The 18,642-nt window shown below is 47.2% G+C and overlaps 2 long non-coding RNA genes across 2 annotated transcripts; both read right to left on the bottom strand.

Annotated features, from left to right (window-relative positions):
- Positions 1 to 3,169: 3,169 nt before the first annotated feature.
- Positions 3,170 to 7,591, bottom strand: LOC116217382. Its single transcript, XR_004161853.1, has 3 exons — positions 6,488 to 7,591; positions 5,564 to 5,798; positions 3,170 to 5,029 (listed from the first exon to the last, which is right to left on the bottom strand). It is a non-coding gene; the product is annotated as an uncharacterized LOC116217382 (long non-coding RNA).
- Positions 7,592 to 14,558: 6,967 nt separating this feature from the next.
- Positions 14,559 to 17,010, bottom strand: LOC109370709. The gene is made up of 3 exons (XR_002121056.2): positions 16,811 to 17,010; positions 15,850 to 16,259; positions 14,559 to 15,562 (listed from the first exon to the last, which is right to left on the bottom strand). It is a non-coding gene; the product is annotated as an uncharacterized LOC109370709 (long non-coding RNA).
- Between the last annotated feature and the right edge of the window lie 1,632 nt (positions 17,011 to 18,642).

Here is an 18,642-nt window from a genome sequence, read left to right on the forward strand (position 1 = left end):
GCAATGTCCCGCACCCACCTGGGGCCGCTCCGCAGCTGGGAGGGCTGAACGCTCCCGGAGCAGAGGCAGAATTTGGGAAATTTAACCTAGAAAGCAGCCAAATGGCAGGGAGGGCTGAGAGCCGGGGCTCTCAGAGCGGCCAAAGGTGGGGGGAGAGAATGTAACCGAGAGCATCCCCCGCTTTGTCTCAGTTCGAGGAGCACATGGAGCTTCGGAGCTGCAGACCAGCCATGGGATGTGACCACAGCTGTCTGCTATCCCCATACACAGGGGGGAAAGGGGACCACGGGGTCTGCCCCGTTCTGATCCCACACAACAGGGCACCCTGCCTGCAGGGCCTCACGCTCTGCTGCCCTGCTCACCTGTCACAGGTGGTAGAAGGTGTTTTTCCAGCAGTTTTGGGGTGCAACCCAACAGTTCATCACACATTGGTATGGCCCAGGAACCAGAGAGAAGGACTAAATTCTCCTTGGGCAGCAAACACTGCTGCTCTTCCAGAGCCCACACACAGCCCAAGAGAGCAGCCTGGGCCCAGCATACAGCCCTTGCTGCTCTAGTTCCACATTAAAGCTTGTATGGAGATATCTGACATATCTGACACAGAAGCTGCACCTTCCTCACCAGTAATGGTATGGGAACATGCAGCAATGTTCCTAAATGCTTCCATGAAAGCAGGTCTCAGCTCTGACAGAAAACAAAGAGAAAAAGCACACACCAGAGATCCAGCCCTCTGCGTGATGCAGGAGTCCTGGTGTTTGAAGGCGTTTTGGTCAATCCATTAACAGGCATGCAAAATAAACACCGGGCGAGACATTACCTTAATTGTTAATGGATTCATTTTCAGAGGCTGAAAGAAGAACAGCAGTAAATCAGAGCAGAGAGCTCACCTGGACAGCCTTCACACTGCTCAGTGTGCTCTCACATAGGAAAACCCAACATATTCCTGCTGCACCTTCAATCCCAATCCCTCTGTTCTGCTCAACGTGACCCCAACCCGAATCCAATCACAGAATCATTTGAGGTGGAAGGGACCCCTAAAAGTCCAACACTCCCTGTAGTGATCAGGGACATTTCCATCACGTGCCTAGAGCCCCTCAAGCCTGACCCTGAGTGCCTCCAAGCCCCCATTTAAATCATGGAAGTCCATATTAACAAAAGAGATCACTATTCCTTCTGTTCTGCCCAGGATCCCCCCTGAGTTCAGTGGGCAGGCTGCCATCCCATGACAACTTCCTCCCTCATTGGAGATCTTCCCTGCACCCTTTGGGATCTCCACACCAGAACGATGCCAGCAAGATTTCATCTGTGAAGTCCAAAAGGATTCCTCCTTCTTGGAAAAAGAAAGTGATCAGCTCTTCTGCTGGAGGGCTTCTGAGCAGACAGCAAAGTAACAAAAGCCAAAAAAGAACGAGCCAAAAACAAAACCCTCCTTCCAGGTGATGGCTGCCCAGAAGGCACACATGAAGGCAGCAGATGACACTATGAAGAGATGCTGGATTTGCAGAATGCACCCAGAGCATCAACACAAATCAAGGACACACTCAGTGCAAACGCCATCCCCTCCCTCCCTGCTCAACCCCACTTTCCACTAATATCTGCAAAATTAAATTCAAGTCAAAATTATACACAAATGCAGTAAATAATTAGAATGTCCATAACAGATCAGTGCCAATAATTGTATTTGATGTTTCAAATTGGTTAATTTCACAAACACTGTTCCATGATATGGAGAACTTCTGCTGCTTTTGCAAAGAACAGCCTACAGTCCCCTGCACTCCATAACAGAAGCCCACAGCTTTATGCCTTTCCTTTCAGGAGGTGAAGCTCCTCTGTCAGAGCTGTTCTGCCACCTTCAGCACACTTTGCTGTGCTATTTGATCAAGGCCATTGAGAGCAGAGAATTAATTTTGCAAGATGGGAAATTATTTCTAACGGAGAGAAGGAGGTAGGTTGGGGGACGCAGAGTGCGCTGGTAGGAGAGCAGAGGTCAGAAACCCATCTCTCACTGCTGGGCTGATGGGCACTGAGCAAATATAAGATTCTAGCAACATTTGCAATCTCGCCATTGATGGGCAGGTGGAATGTGTTCTTTGGATATTAATCATTACTCCAAAATCCAGCAACCAACAGTGCGCACAAGAGGAAACTCCTCATTTCTCCCATCGCTGCCCGTGCTATAAGCACTGAGAGCACCTCTGGTTGACATGCACACCCTTCTCCCACCAGAACTGATGCCACTGGTACACATCACCATTGGAAGCATACTGCCATTGATCAAGCCACTTGTTTCCCTATTGTAGAGCTAGGTTAAGCTATTTAGTAGGGTGAGAAACAGATGCAACAGGCAGATAGCTTTGTTCTCTGACATTAAACGCATTTGTAAGCACAAAAGGTCCTGCTTTGTGGATCAAAAGTTTATGCTTTTCAAGGGTCAGCTCTAAGCATCTCTACTCCCTTCTGCAGATCAGTGCTGAGCAGCACCACCAAGCACTGCATCTTTCAACACCAAGGAAACTACCAGATCAGGTACCAGCATTTTATACAGAAGAACTGCATGGCAGACAGAGATATTAGAGCAAGAATTTTTCAGATTAAAAACATGCAGAGCAAGCATGGAAAGCGAGACCTGGTGCAGCCAAGCTGTAGAAGAGCACAGAGCAGTCCCTGCTCACCCTGCAATGGCTCAGCAAGACAGGAGAGATGCTGGGTTCTGTTTATGAGCGCTGACTGCTTTACATAATGCCACAGATCTATGGCAAACAGCATCAGAGGAGCTGGCAGGAAGTAATGAATGAAAAGTCAGGGCAGAATGGAAAAAACAACAACCATCTCTCAGGCTCAAAACCACCTCTCCAGAGTCCCTCCTGCAATGGGATTCAGCACTACTTCACAGAGATGGTGCTGACAAATTCTCTTCCTCCAGCTATGTTATAAATCATGCAAGAACACGAGGGAAGAAGGATTCCAGAAGTGGATTATCCGCCTTCCATCACCGATGAACTGCTTTGAAGAATGAGAAATAACATCTATTAAGAAGAGGGCACGCTGATTTCAATATTTGCAATATGAATTCATTGTAGCTTCCGTATTTGCTCCATCAGTCTCCTTTTGGAGATGGCAGAAGTCTCCACAGACCCTTTTCAGGGACGCTAAGCATCAGAACCGATAAGTTAAAAATAAATAAAAGTTCAGAAGGAACAAGCAGGGGCCTGGGGACAACCGACAGCAGGAAAAAGGCTCCTCCACGTTTCAACCTGCACTGGGACAATCCCTAAAGCCCACCAAAGGGAACGGGGCCAATGGGACACCACGTCCCTTCCTCTTTTCTTTCCATGAGGAAAGAGATTCACAGGGGGAAGCTCGCAATAGGGATCCAACCCGTGCACATCACACCATGAACGTACACCCAGACACGTGCATGAAGACAGCAGATGCAGCAGAGCTCTCCCATCCCAGCTCTGTGCTTCTGCTCCCAACACATGTGCCAGAATCTGCTCTCTGCATCTCAAAATCCCAGCCCACAGCTGAGGATGCAAGCAAGGACTGATCCACAGTGGGCACAGCATACAATAAAAATCTCACAGCTGATCCCTGGGTGCACCTCAGCAGTAAAACTGGAATCAACTTACTGCTCTTGTAAAGCAATAGGAGAGAAAAATAAGTGTAATTCCTACCCACCTCAAGCATAAATACAACAGAAATCTCTCCACTTTTCCTCTCATCTTTCTCCTCCTATTTGCTCTCCAGCACCCAAATCCATGTGGTTACTACGCCAGGGAATACATCTGCTCCCACTCCATCCCTTGGGAGCACGCAGTGTGAGAAGAGAAAGCCATTCCACACCCAAAACCTGAGCACAGGAAGAGCTGCTTCAGTTCTGCTCAATTCCTCCCATGTTCCTTGGATGTCTTGGTCACCAAGCCACTCCCTGAGGGACAACAGCTGCCCACAGTGGGGGTCCCACAGCCCTCAGGCATCACTACAGGGCCCTCAACGAGGGGTGTAACTTAACATCAGCAGCCACCTGCATTTTACAGGACAGCCTGCACGGTGGTGAGCTGATTCTCACTGCTTACAAGTAATTCAAACCGATCACGCTCATATCATGAATTCATTTAAAGCAAAATCCCTCAAGTTCTAAGAGGAGAAGGCGAGTGCCTGACGTCACCCCCTTCACTGATATTTTACTGTTTGCCACCATTATTCACAATTTCCCAGGGAGTGATCATTTCAGGTGGTTCTGAATGAGCCCATTAGCCATCTTCTCTGTAACATTATATTCCTCTTTACAGTCTCATTCCTTTTTCCATCTCAAACCCATCAACTTTGAAGTCAGCAAATCTCTCCAGTCTCAGGAGACAAACCGTCCTTCCTCCAGCCATTCCCTCCCCAGGACATGGATGTTGGCCCCCCACTCTGTGTACAGGCACCCTGTGACCATTGCTCAGTACTGTGGGCCCCCGCAGCCCGGGTGCCAGGAGAAGAAAGGGCTCTGATTTAGGAGAAGGAGATAACAGCTGTGCTATTTACACAGCCACCAGTAAGACAGAAGCAACGATGCACGCAGATCCTCCAAGCCCCATCCCAGCACCTCATCCTCTCATCCCTTAGGGAAGAGCACAACTCTGTGCTCAGATGGCAAAAGCCCTTCAGAGCAAAGAACTGCACCGCACTGTAGGACAGCAAATTTACTGCAAAATAGTCAAGCACTGAGATATTCAGTGGCCATTTGCTGTTTGCTTCCCTCAGAGTTTTCTTTTCTCAAGGCAGCGTCACTCAAGAGCTTGTTGTTATTTGGATCAATAGCAACAGATGCTCACTAATTTGCCGTTGGGCAGCTTGTTTCCACAGTCCTGTCCCACCTGAGTGCAGCTCCTGAAGCATTCTCCTGTTCCACTTTCTAGAAAGAAGAAGTTATAGATGCTTACTGGAGATTTCAAGGATTTGTGGTGGGAATTATTTTCCTATCCATTTTTTAGAGGCTTGAATATCTGCCTTTAGAAGATTCCAGTCCCTGGCAAAACCATCACTAGGAAGAAAAAAAAAAAAGAGAAAGAGATAAAAGGAAGACAAGTGCCACGGAGCCATCAGCTAGGTACAGAATATGTATGTAAATAATATGCAACAAGCAGCAGATCCAGAAGGCCCTCTTGCATATGCTATTTATGCGACTGTCAAACTCATTCTGAAGATGTCATGCAAAGAGCCATGCCAGCAGTGCTGTACATATGCTCCAAATTTCATAATGTTATGTGGGATTGAGAGTCAACTGCTCTGCTGGGATGAGTTGGTTCCAGCAGAGCTGCGCTGCTTTGCAGGAGCCAAAAACCAGGGCCTGAAGGTTTGACAGAAAAAGGTAACACCTCTTAACAGTGCCCCAGGGCCAGCACCCAGCCCTACAAACCCCACACTCACAGCTCCTTCTGAAAAATAATCAGCACCCCTCAAGAGAACAGCCTCCCTTTGTTCTATAGCACACCGCGCTGCTCAGATACTCCTCCCAAAAGCAATACTTCATCTCCAGTGAGACCCTATCCCACCTTCCTCCAAGCCAAAGCCTTACCTAGAAGCAGTGCCATAATGCTGAGCTGCTCCCACACTTCCCACTGCACCACATTCCCTCCCCACCCCCCACATGGCCCTTTTATCCCCTCTTCCCAACGTGCCCCACCTGCACCCAGCACAGCACTGGGACTCATTGGTGCCACCTGGGCTGCAACGTTCCTGCACTGATGGTCTGGGATCGGGTTGGGCAGAAGAACCGATGTTGGTATGGAGAGTGTGTGGTGAAGCCAGGCCTTTGAAAGTGAAAAAATGTGCAAAAAGTTTCTGTGAGACAGATATCCTACTACAATTTCCAGTTCTAAATGTGAAAAACTGTGCAAAAAGTCTGTAGGGAGTAAATAGCCTAACACACTCATCACTGTTGGGCTCTCAAACAGAAACCAGAATAATAGCAGCCCATAGAGAACAGGGCTAGTATTGGAGGAGGCATAAAGCTCCTTACAGTCCTCTTAGGACAGGGCAGCTCTCTGTGCATAGGATCACAGAGTCACTGAAGTAGGAAAAGACCTCCAAGATCACCAATTCCAACCCCAACCCACCCACCATGCCTTCTGACCTCCATCTCCTGACATGTGATAGAAGCTTTCTATTCCTAATGCAATAAAAGATCTGCACAGGACAGGTTTCCACACAGCTGGAGTTTGGTGTAGATTTATTAGGTCCCTCTTCTGCACTGAGGGTTGGCCACGCAAGAGGATGGGCTCAAGGGCAAAAAAAATCCCCAATTTTTCTTTAAATTAAAAAAAAATATGTATAAAAAAATTGAGAGCTCTATTCAGATCTTCCTTGCATGAAATGACCTACAAGCATTTTAGAAGCATTATCTCAAGCTATCAACTGGTTTTATGTAAATCTGAATGAGGGCTGAGGAAAGGGAAAGGGAAAGAGAGGGGAAATGGCATTTCTAAAATTGGTCCCTTACCTCAGGGTCAATTATAATTCTAGAGGTTTGGATTCGTGCTTTCCTGCAGACTTCAGGCTCCCACAGAAGATAGATGAGGTTATACAATGGTCTTGGTGTTGCCTCCACTATCACCTAGTAGTGCAGCAGCTCGGTCCTGCAATCACAGTGGGTGGGGGTTAAGATTTGTACAGGAATGCCTTTTAATGCCTCCTCATCACTGTGAATCTGGGAGTATGACAGTAAAATTTAAACGACTTAACAGTTCTGCCTTATTCCTGTCCTCCCTGACCTGGTTTTCTTCATTCATGTCTTCAGGTGATGAGCCATTATGGAGCAGCACCTACGCATCCCATTAAAAACCCTGCAGCCTGCAAAATGGGTTACTGTGCACCTCCTGCACGGTCCCTCACAAGCCCTTCCATCACTTTGCAGATCCCATTGGAACCAGCAGGTGATGCTGACGCAGAAAACATGGAGTTCCTTCTGCTTTCTATTAGGCTTTTATTTTCTTTCCATAAAACTCGTAAGTGAGAAAAATACTGTGATCTTGGTGGGGGATTTAGAAAGTGTAGGATATAAATGATGACATGCAGCATATGGCTTTGTTCTCACTATCTAGTCAACTCCTCAATCCCTGCAAATACACGTGGGATTTTTCACACCTAGCAAACAGCGAGGAGGGCACCTGATAGAAGAAGGGACGTTCCTCTAGCAGAAGGTTGGTTGGGTACAAGCTTTCCTTGCGCTGCCCTTCACACATCCCCAACCTCACTGTGACATTCCTGGTGTAACTTAGACACTGCATTTCCCTTTGCAAGTCTGCAGGTGTTGCAGGGAGCCTTGTGTAGAGCAGCTGTGCTGGGTGAGGAGACTCGTGGTCAGCACCTTGCTGACTCCTGGTGCATCTCTCTGCAATCAGAAGGCTGCACAGCAAATGCAGCAAATGACCCCGTCCAAAGCAAGAAGAGATGGCTTTTTCTTTTACAAGGCATGTGTCATCAGCAATTTGTGGGAGTCATACTGATTTGCAAGAGTCAGTGGAAAATCATCTTGATGGTCTTCGCTTGAAGCCTGAACATTGCAAGGCATAGCAGTGCTACAAATGCATCTCTCTGGGATTTTTATTTGCTCTCACTGCTTGAGCTAATTCTTCATCTAAATACTTCTGCTGGAATCTCTGCCTGTGCAAGAGACTGTATTTATTAGATAAAAAGGAGAAACTGATATATCATTGCTAAGCATCAACAAAAGCTCCTGTTCTGCCAGCATCCACTGCAAGATACAAAAGATCCATCACCCTTTCCCAACCCTACATCACAGCTTGTGCTCACGTCCCATTTGCAGGCAGCCATGGCACACACAGTTGGCCACTCTTGGCCACCAGATGTGCAGCTGCTGCATTCCCAACTGATGGAGAGTCACCAGCAGTGCCATCCTCACCCTGCAGACTTCTATCCCCTAATTGAGGCAGTGCCCAACCCAAGGCCCTGACTGTCATTCTGTCATCCCTCTGATGTGCAAAGTGCAAACACGTGGACTAAATGGCTTTTGCCTAATGTTGGCCATCCTGTGTAGCACCAGGAGGGATAACTTGTTCCATTCCCCTGGCTGTGCTTCAGTTTTTCCCTCAGCTGTCAGCTCAGGCGTGTGACACGTGCTTATTTTGCTCAGACAAAATCAAAAAATCAAATCAGTACATTTACCAGAAACATTAAACTTTGGGGAAGAGACACTTGATAGGCAGCCTCCACTCCAGGGGATGGGAAATGCAAAAGCTCTATCTGACAGGCGGTGACATTTGCAAGTATTGCCAAACTTCAGCAGCAGAAGGGGAAAAAATAATCTTTGGTATGTCAAAGGACATTCAGTCACGTCCTCTCCGAACTACCAGGACCAAGATCCACATTACAGAGTCACAGAATACCCCACGTTGGAACGGATCCATAAGGCTCAACAAGTTCAACTCCTGACTCCATATAGGACCATCCAAAAATAAGACCAAATGTTCAAGAGAGCCTGGAAACAGGCACCAGAAAACAGCCCCCCAGTACCCCAACTTCTGTACATTGTATTTGCCCCTTTGTTATCAGTTGGGAACTGGGGGTGCAATGCACTGGCCCAAGCATGCAAAAAGTGTGCACGTGGACAACCATGCAGCTATCACACAAGTCTTTCTCTATGCCTGCTGGATTTGCACAGGGGACGTTTTTCTCCTCGCACCCCCCATGGCTTTGCCTGCCCAGATCCCATACATTCTCTTTTAAGAAAGTCCATCACTGTACCCAAGTGCATTCCACATAAAATAACAGTAAAATCTGGTAGGATGCTTTTAGTTCCAGCGTTGAAATGCACTGGGTTTAATGGTTTTGCTTGATGAATACATTCAGTATAGATTTGAGTTCGTTTTCCTTCTCCTGAGATTTTAGCTCAGCTGAAGTGCACTTATTTCTGCAAAAACACATAAACCACGAGGATCCAAAGAGAACAAAGAAAGTTCACAAACTCAGTGAGAATTTTCACACCCCCTTTTCATCTCTAGGTCAATCCTTGATGAATTCCAGCCAAATATTTTCATAGTTCCAGTTGAACTTACACACCATTTTTCCTAGAAAGATTGATGCCACTAACTCTCCAAGCTCCAAGTAATAAAAGCCAAAACCCTGGGTAAGAGGCACGGTGACCTTGATGGAAAGCTAACAGAATAAATGTGGAACAGAAACATCTGAAGTCCTCTGTAATGTCCTTTGGTGCCGTTGGCTGTCTCAGCTGCAGAAAATGTCACTTCTGGCAAGAAGAGGGCTTAATCAAAAATTAAGTTCTAGGAAAAAGGAAGGAAGAAAGAAAGAAGAAAAGAAAAATACCTGCTTTCATTCTAAGAAATACCAGATGCAGCTTCTGTCCTTAAGGAGAGCGCTGAGAAATCATTTCCTAGTTGGCTGGGGGGCCGTTGGGCTTTTTGCTTGTTAAGGATGAGATGCAGCCAAACCTAAGGAGAGGAGCGGAGCTGGAGTGGGCACATGGAGCCCTCTGAGACAGGAGGAGAGCCCTGGAGGATGGGGCAGCCATAGCACATCCATGTCCCCTCACAGCCAGCAACAGATTTGGGAGTGTTGAAACCACCTATGGCAGCTGCAGGAGCTGGCAGTAGCCATGTGCTGCTATCAAAATGAGCCCTGCTAGCTCTGCGATAAGCACACACTGCAGTGTCTGCCAGCTCCTTCTCCATGTTAGCCTGCTTCCCAGCTTGTTTGCAGCCCATCCTCTGCTTTGTACACAAGGCTGCTCCCTCCATGTGGGTCTGCCAGAGGTCTGTTATAGAATCATAGAATCATACAGTCATTATGGTTGGAAAAGACCTCTCAGATCCCCAAATCCAACCCCAGCCCACTCCACTGTGCCCACTGCCCACGTCCCCCAGTGCCACATCTCCATGTTCCAGAACACCTCCAGAGATGGTGACCCCACCATCCCCCTGGGCAGCTTTGCCACTGCATCACCACTCTTTTGAAAGATAAATTGTTCCTAATATCCCACTCTAAAATGACACAAAGATCTATTTCATCCTCAGCAATCTCCTTTGCCACTGCTGGGCCTCTGCCACAGCTGTACCAAAGACCTCTACTTCACCCTCAGCCATGTAGTGGGCATGGTGGTGGTGGGGTGGTGGTTGGACTGGAGGATCTTTGTGGTCTTTTCCAACCTTAGCAATTCTATAATTCTCTGACAGAGTATATTTTAAAAGCCCTGGAGAAATTCCTAATCTTTCTTTTCTTTTTAATGAAAAATATTATGCCTGGGGACAGCTGCTATCCCTATGACCAACGCTTTCTGAGAGTACAGCTGTGTTTCTGGACTGTATTGTCTTTTCCTCCTCATGCAATATTTGTTTCCTGAGAGAGAAAAACAACAGATCAATTTTGCTCCATTATGTTCACTGCACATTTTTAGAGATTCCTTACAAAATTCACTGTGCTGTTCCACCCTGTTTATCTGAAAGGTTACAGGAACTTCAAGCATCATTAGATCCTTGACGGAAATTATTTTTGCTTGCAATTTACCATCCGTGCTTGGAGAAAAGCTTGCAATCTAAGGCAGATGAGCTGCCCTGGAGCTCGTTAGCTGTGTGAGTCTCTGCCCTCTGTGCAGATCGAAGCAGCAGCTCACCCAGGGCTTCCTGAAGTCTCCCCACCCGTGCCATGCTACAGCACAGCCTCACTTTGCTGACCATGATCTGCTCCACACTGTGCTTCCAGCTTTTTCCAACACCAAAGCCCCAGTGGGGAAACCTTTGCTTCTCCTCTTCATACATGCAAGATGCATGTTTTCCATAAAAGCATCCTGAACCCAATGGATATCATAAAACTGTAGGGGTCGGGAGGGTCCTCTGGAGATCATCCTCTGCTGTAGCTGCAGGGAACAAGCCCAGAACCACTGCTGAAATTAACGGGTCATATTTTGCCATTGGTTCCTCACACTTTCTCAGTCCTTCTGCTTTAATGGCAGTCCTTCAGGCATGTCCTGCTCTTCAGTTTGTGTTTGTGCAGCATTTTCCACAGGCAGCCTGTGAGTGGCCTTCTGGACACTGTCACAGTGCAACAAGTGCTGGGGGCTGCATCCCGCTGTTGTGGCTTCAAGCACTACTTCACCCTTCAAACAAAGGTGAACAGCTTGAAAACACTGCGGTTTATCATTTCTTCTGCTTGGCCAGAGAATGTCACTGAAATAAGTTTCCCATTTCTTTGTAATATGTTCTTAACAGAGAGCACTCAGGCATTAAAATCACTGGCTACCATGGACTAAAATACCTCCTGTTTATCATCTGGGGAGAAGTGACCTTAAAAAACTTGTGCATCAATCCAATCCTTCACTGGGACACAGCCAAAACAGCATTTAACCTGAAATCATGTGAAACCAGAAAGCAGACCAACCAAAAAAATTTTTAAAGTTATACCATAACTATATTTAACTTGAGAAATTAACTAAAAACCTTGGAAGCCCACAGAAACGTCACAAGACCCAAAGGGATCAGTGCCTGCATCTAGTCCGGACTCCACCTGGAATTGGTCAGGCTCCCCATCTCCCCATATCTTGTTTTTTCTATTTTCATCATCAGGATGTGGAATGTTCCTCTACCCTCTAAGGGACGATCTGAAAAAACCCAGGCGAGGTCTTTGATTGCCAAGTGAAGAGTGCTGGCCAACAAGCACAGCTTCTTGCAGTCACCATGCTCATGTGCCAAGAGCATCCCTTCAGCACGAGGCCGGGTGACCAGGTTGCTCCAACCCCATCCACGTGGCAGAGATTTGCTCTGGGGTAAGCACCTCTGAGGTGTAAGGACCACCCCCTGGAACCTGCTGCTCAACCAGCACTGACTCAAGCTGCAAACCCCAGGCAGCAGCACTTTTGTCCAATGGATGCCAATGAAATGTATTACTCATCCCAGGAGCAGGCGGGATTGGGATTTGTGCCCTGAGGGCAGCAGTCACCTAGCAACTCTGAGAGGCTCTGCCGTGCTCCTGACACATCTTTGACAGCAGCACTGTATCCTTCCAAGTCACTGTTAGAAACCAAGAAGAAACATGAGAGAAATTGACAGGTTGAGTCTTCTTACAGGGTGAACTTGCATTTCTCCTCAGGCTTCATGGATTCCTCCTGAGCTCTTGCTAATAGCCAAGGTGATGGAGGAGGGAATAGTGAGGCACTGGCAGCATCACTCCCTCATCCTACAGCCCACAGCTGGGACCAGCCCTTGGAGAAGGCAGAACTGGAAAGGGACGAATGGCTCCAACCAGCCCCCTGATGCCCTCAGCATCCTTGGGAAGGCAGAAAGATGAAGGTGCTGCCCCTTGGCTTTGGAAGGCACTCAGCAATGCTGCTCAGCACAGATGGGCACAGATCCTGTGCTGTCCATGTTTTGGTAGCTGGGTTGAGTCAGCTGTGCTGAGGACTTATCCAAATGTCTTCTTGGATGGAACCCAGCCACATAAATAGACTACGCCACCCTTTTTGGAATCGTTTATTTTTCAATTTTCCTTTTCAAAATGTTCCTTGCAGTTGGCTCCCACCCTCACCTATAATTCTTACAGCAACACTGCGGGGCAAACAAACAAACAAACAAACAACAGAGCTCAATTTTATGACAGCCCAGCAAGAGGCCTTACCTCGCTCCGTACCTAGAAAGGATGGTGCAACCACAGCCAATCCCAGCAGAGCTCCCACCATGGGGCAATGCCCCCTGCTGCCATGTGAAACTGTCAAACACTTTGCAAAACACAGGTTGTCCTCGATCGGCCCAATAACCATGACAAAGCTGATGAATTCAAGCTTCTAAAGACCTATGTTTCATAAACCCATTCTAGCGCTGAATTCCTCATCAATTGAATTCTCTTTCACCTGTTACATCATTTTGTCCACAATTATAGCTTGCATTTATCCCGGATAAAATAAACAGCCTTTTTAAAATACAAACTAGCCTTTTCCCAGCTTTTCTGGTGCTGATTAAAAATGAACATCTGCAGACCTCAGCCTTCTGCACCAGCTCTTCTGAGACTCTCCAGCACGCGTTACATAGACACTGATTTCTAAGTGTACCCCCTGACAACACAGATATAATTTACTACTCTGCTGATTAAAGACGGGTTGGGAAAGACTGTACTGCCCATTAGAGATACAAAGCACATCATTCTGTCTTTCCAAATGCCACAAAGAAACACTGACCGAAGATGATTGCATGGATTGAACCACTCCACACACTGACAAACCCACCAGCTGGAACCATTTTTTTCCTTCTGTTCCAAGATATTTAAAGTTTTTTTTTGTGCTTCCTCTTGACAACCACAGTTTCCACACACTTTTAAAAATTGTCCTTATGACTGGCAGGACTTCATAATTCCTGATACACATCATTTAGTATCAAGCTCCTTTTGCAAACTACTGCTTTGCTCATAGCATTAATACCTACCCTGGCTGGGCTCCTGAGACTGGGAGACCTCTAGGCAAAGACTTCCTTATGATGAAGCCCAAGGGCTTGTCCATCATCCATGATGAACTCTCCTCAAAATCCCCTACATGCACTCCCCTTTTCTGCCCTTATCTCCCATCCACTTCCAAGTGCAGCTACCCCAGCACTGCTTTGGCCCTTTGGAAGCTGCCATAGGACCGTATGGCTGTGACAGTGATGGAAACGCAGACCAAGCTGCCCTTTTCACCCCCTATTGAATGCAATCAGGCTGTGATCAGCAGTTCCTAGGCAACCACAAAATTCCTGTCCAGCAAGGTCCGGAATAGGCTTGGGGTTTGTTTTGGCCAAAATGCCTTTTGTGCTAGAAAACTGTTAGATATCACTATGAGAAATCCTTATGACATTTTAGTTACCAGATTTTAGTTACCAGCTTCCAGAAGTCATTCTCAACACATCTGCAATGACAGCAATTTGCTTTTTGCACATCACCAGGCAGCTGTGGGCCACAGGACCACCTCCTGCCACACGGGGGTTCGTTATGTAAGCATAGATCCACACTCCTTCTTTGCTCTGCCAGCACATAGGAAATCTCACTTATAATCTCTCTTATAATTCCCCTGCAGACAGAAATAAATATTAATGTGAAAATTTTCTGGACAAAAAAAAAAAAAAGGGAAGGGAAGGTGTCAAAGGTGCCCCAGAGCTGCTGGCTCACGAGCATCCATGATTCGATTTGATGACCTGAGAGTTCTTTGCCAACACTAGTGAGTGCACAAACCCCAGGTGAGCAGTGCATTGGGAAGAAACATCATGCTTAATTTCTTCTGCTGCCCTCATTTGTGAGGAGAAGGAGCACTGTCCTACGGGAACATTTCACATCGCAGCTGCTGAGACACCTGCTATCAGAGCAGCAGAGCCACTCCTCAGGTTGCGTGAAGCCCAGGGTCTGTGCATGTCCGTGCAATACACTATCAGCAAATTGGGGGATTAAAACCTCAGGAAAAGGGCTTTCTCAGCCCAGCAAGCAAAAAGTAGGACATCCCTACGTAGACATCCCTACGATGGCCTCACTGAACCCAAATTCAGCTGCTGTGGTATTGTGGGTGACAAATCCCGATGTCTTTCTCACCCTGAATGTTCACTTGTTAAAGGACTCAGTTCCAGTGGCAGAGATGGGAAGATCTCTCAGCAATACCTCAGAGCACTTTTCACTCTCAGAGCCGTGCTGCCCAGAGCAGCATATTTATAAGGCAAAAGCTGGCGAGCCTTGCCCTGAATCCAGCACAACGCTATTTATCTAAGCAGAGAGCAATAATAACACAGCAGAGATTTCATTTCCTTTCAACACATAAGAACTCTGCTGAGCGAAGGTGAGATTAAATAATACAATAGACAGAAAGAGAGCAAGGCAAAGGAAGGTTTTTAAGTCTTTCTCCTTTGGCAGGAGTTATGAAAACCTTACAGGAGCCTTCACAGCTAAAGCTCCCTAGATATCCTGAGCTTCTTATTGAAGACAGCCCTGTTGCACACTCACCTCCAGCAACACCTATGCCTGATGGAGTTAGCAGAATGTAATACAGACTGCCTTGGGCTTTGCCACTCTAAACATTCACCCAGCTTCTTCACTATGCTACAAAATTGATTTTTTTTCCCTTTCTAATACATGGGAAAAGGCACTGCTTAGTTCTGAAGGACAATAGCAGCGTAAAGGAGTCCAAATTCTTGATGTGTTGGCACGGGCCTTGGCTCAGCAAAGGACTTGACATGTGCTGAAGCCAATCTATATCCAGGAATACAATATAGGTGAGATTGAAGCACATCCTCAAGCAGATCCACTCGGGCTCCACCAGGCAGTGAAGGCAGCACAGCCCACCTGGAGCTGACGAACCACAGAGCGAGTGATATGCACAGAAAGGGAAGGAACGCTCAAGCGAGAAGCACAGAAGGAGGAGTGACATTTTGGCACTTTATTGCAGTCAGAAAGCTGGGTTTTGGCTGTGCCTCGTGGCTTTACTTCCAGCCAACACAACAGAAGATGTCGTGCCTTCTGTGCAAGAGCCCATCGGTCTCATTGGAAGCCACAACGCTCCTTATCACCGAAGACGTCTTGAGATCTGAACAGGAGCCAAGAGCTGCAATGAAATGTAAGACTTAATTATGTCTGACAAAAGCAAATCAATTAAAGGCTGCTTCACATCTGTGTCGTTTTGATCAAGGCTTCTGTTTTCCCATCTCTTCTCCGCTCCCTTGAAGGAATCTGAATATTTATGGCCAAGAATTAGGTCAAAGCCTAGGAACGAATAAATGTTTCTCCGTGCAGGAGACAAGGAAAATCTGTGATTGCTAAACGTGAAGCAAAATCCGCATTAGCTCTCAGGACTGCCAGGTAAAGCCTCCACCCATAAAAGAAGGAACTCACCTGAGCAGTGCTGTGCCTGTGCAGCCTGAGCTCTGCAGGAGCAGTGGGACTGAACAGCAAATGCCCAGGATAAAGGTGGTTTGTTTCTCCAACATCCATTAGATTTGCTTTTAAACCTGCTGTTAATGATGGCCCTTTCAGGGGAGCTCCAGGACTCTGCAATTTGCTGCTGTTGATGTTCCCAGCCTCACACCTCAGGGATCTGTGCTTGCAGTGCTGTTTCGGGCAATGATGCTCCTAGAACAACGCTCTTCCCTGCTGCAGGGCTTGCGTGCAATCAAATCCCTCTGCTCCCATCCCTGTGTGAGGCCTCTTTTCACTTCAGCATCCTTGACCCCCATCATCCAGCAAAAGGAATAGAAAATTGCACAATTCCATGGGTAGTTATTTACAAGGCATAACTACATGCCCTGAAAAGGGAAAAAGAAAACATTTATATGGTATGCACAGCAATGGCAAAACTCATGCGCTTGGTGCAAGAACCCACCCTGCACACCACCCTAACCACGTGATCATGAGATCAGCAGCATCCTGAGCTTGGCAAGATGTTCCCACCGCATCCCCAGCTGCGTGCCTTGCAGGTGAGCTCACAGCAGAGGCTGCTCGCTGGCCAAAAGCCATGGGAAAAAACCCATCCCTTCCTCTGCCAGCCCCATAGGAAGACTGGGCTCTCCCCCAGGCACTGTGATCTGGCCATCATCTTCACGCTCAGCCCCATCCCTGCTCCCTGTGGGCCATTCCTCAGGGAAACTTCAGTTGGAGCCTCACAGAAATGATCATCCTGGTGGAATAATTATATCTGTATTGAGCTAATTCCTCTCCTCAGAGCCTGCCAAATATTAAGTAAAGGCAACGCAGCGTGCTTTGTCACCCAAGTGCATCGGACAAAGCTGACACTAAGTGGAAACCAGTGCTGACAGCATCGCTCTGTGTTCAACATGAATATATATAAATATAATACCTTGGGGAGAGGCTCAGGCTGGATGTTAGGAAAGTGCTCTGCCCTCAGATGCTCAGGGAGCGCTGGGACACTGCTCTCAGCCATAAGGTTTGGGTGGTGCTTTGTGGGGCCGGGGGTGGACTCCATGATCCTTGTGGGTTCCTTCCAACTCAGGATACTCTATGATACTATAGCACTGAAATCTTTCAAGAGAAAAAAAAAACAACAACAATTTTACCCCCTCCTCTGTTCATCTCTCTATTGTGGCATTTTCCATCCCTGGTAATTTACAGCTTTCTCCATCCCAGTGGGATTGAAAATTAGCTCTGTCACCTCATCTATCTGAAAGCACTGTACAACTAGCAGCAACACTGATTGCCCAATTTTCTTCAATAGTTAACTCTTCTACCAGGAGGAGCAGGATGATCTGTGGCCATGCTGCTGGTGTATCTTGTGATTTTATGCATTTCTCTGTCCTTGCACTCTGCCATGCACTGTCATGAGCAAAGGAGATAAAGGACACTGTCCTAAGTGGCAGTGCAAGAAATGCTCTGCAGCTCTGCAATGCCACTGGGGTGGGAAATACGGGGTGAAATGGGTTGGGTTGGAACATTTGTGCTGAGGCTTCGGAAAGGGAACAAAAACTGAGCAAGGCATCAGCATGGAGCGGGTGGAGGAGGATTGTTGACTGCTAGCCCATGAATGCCAGGCAGTGAAAAAGAAGGAGTAGCTGGAAGTTATGGACAGGCAGATACTGAGACAGCCTGGTTCCCAAACCTGCATGTTTCCTAGGGCTTCCTGCCAGTGGCTCTGCTGGGTCTGCACCAGGCTCTCGCAGAGAGGAGCAACACCAGTGCCTAAACCTGAGTTTGCCCCTCTTCCCAAGAACAGCCCATGCTGTAAGCAGATCCCTGAACCCCCATGGACTGGTTTACACATCCTTATATGCAGGAAAGCAGCGATGGAAATGACAGATTTTGTTCTTAAATAGGAGCAGCTAATGAGATGTCTTGCAGAGATGGGCTGCAGAGGTTGTGTGGGGAGATCCCAAGACGAGATGGAGTCATTTTGCTCCATGATAAGATATCTATAAAAGAAAATAACCACGAGTACCAGTGTGCTGCTATTTCAGGCTCCTTCCTGCTCCCAAAGCCATCAGACACCTCCCTAAGCCAGAAACATTGCACACAAAAGGCTATTACCAGCCTGCATACAGTAAGACCATTTTAGCTAATTAATCCCCTTTAGAATCTGAATTAGCATCTTCCTGATTCCTGGTGGCTCACAAAGAGCCCGCCAGTGACCCCAGGAGCTTTGGGGAGCTGCTCCATGGACACAACCCAGCCTTAGGAAACTGCTCTGCCTCTTCTCTCAAGGCCTTTCGTAACACCCAGGAGGCAAGCAGCAATATTTATGGCACTACCCAATAATTAAACTCATTGTGATTTTTCCTCTTCCGTACCTCTGACAGATCTTCATGGATTGAAGAATTGACTGGATGCAGCAGATCTGTGGTCCTCCAGCACTTTGAGGTGGACCAAAGACTTCCTCTGCCCCCCTCCCACAGAAACTGATGTCTTCAGCAGAAACCTTTTAATTTCTTCTTCCTGCTGCTCTCATCTAATTGTCCCACTCTTATTTAATTCTGAAAACTGCTTTTGGAAGTCTTTGTATGTGAAAACTGAAGTTCTGTTCAGTAAGATGTTTACCCATGCAAAAATAACCTCAGGAAGGGCTGGGCTTACAAGGTTCTGCCACTCTGGGCATCGGAGTAGTCTTTGCCACCAGAACACAAGCAGCCACTTGCCAGCACCAAATCATCCCATAAGTGTACGTGAACAAGGCTATACACC

The sequence above is a fragment of the Meleagris gallopavo genome, chromosome 22, assembly GCF_000146605.3.
Source record: "Meleagris gallopavo isolate NT-WF06-2002-E0010 breed Aviagen turkey brand Nicholas breeding stock chromosome 22, Turkey_5.1, whole genome shotgun sequence".
NCBI classification, from domain to species: Eukaryota; Metazoa; Chordata; class Aves; order Galliformes; family Phasianidae; genus Meleagris; species Meleagris gallopavo.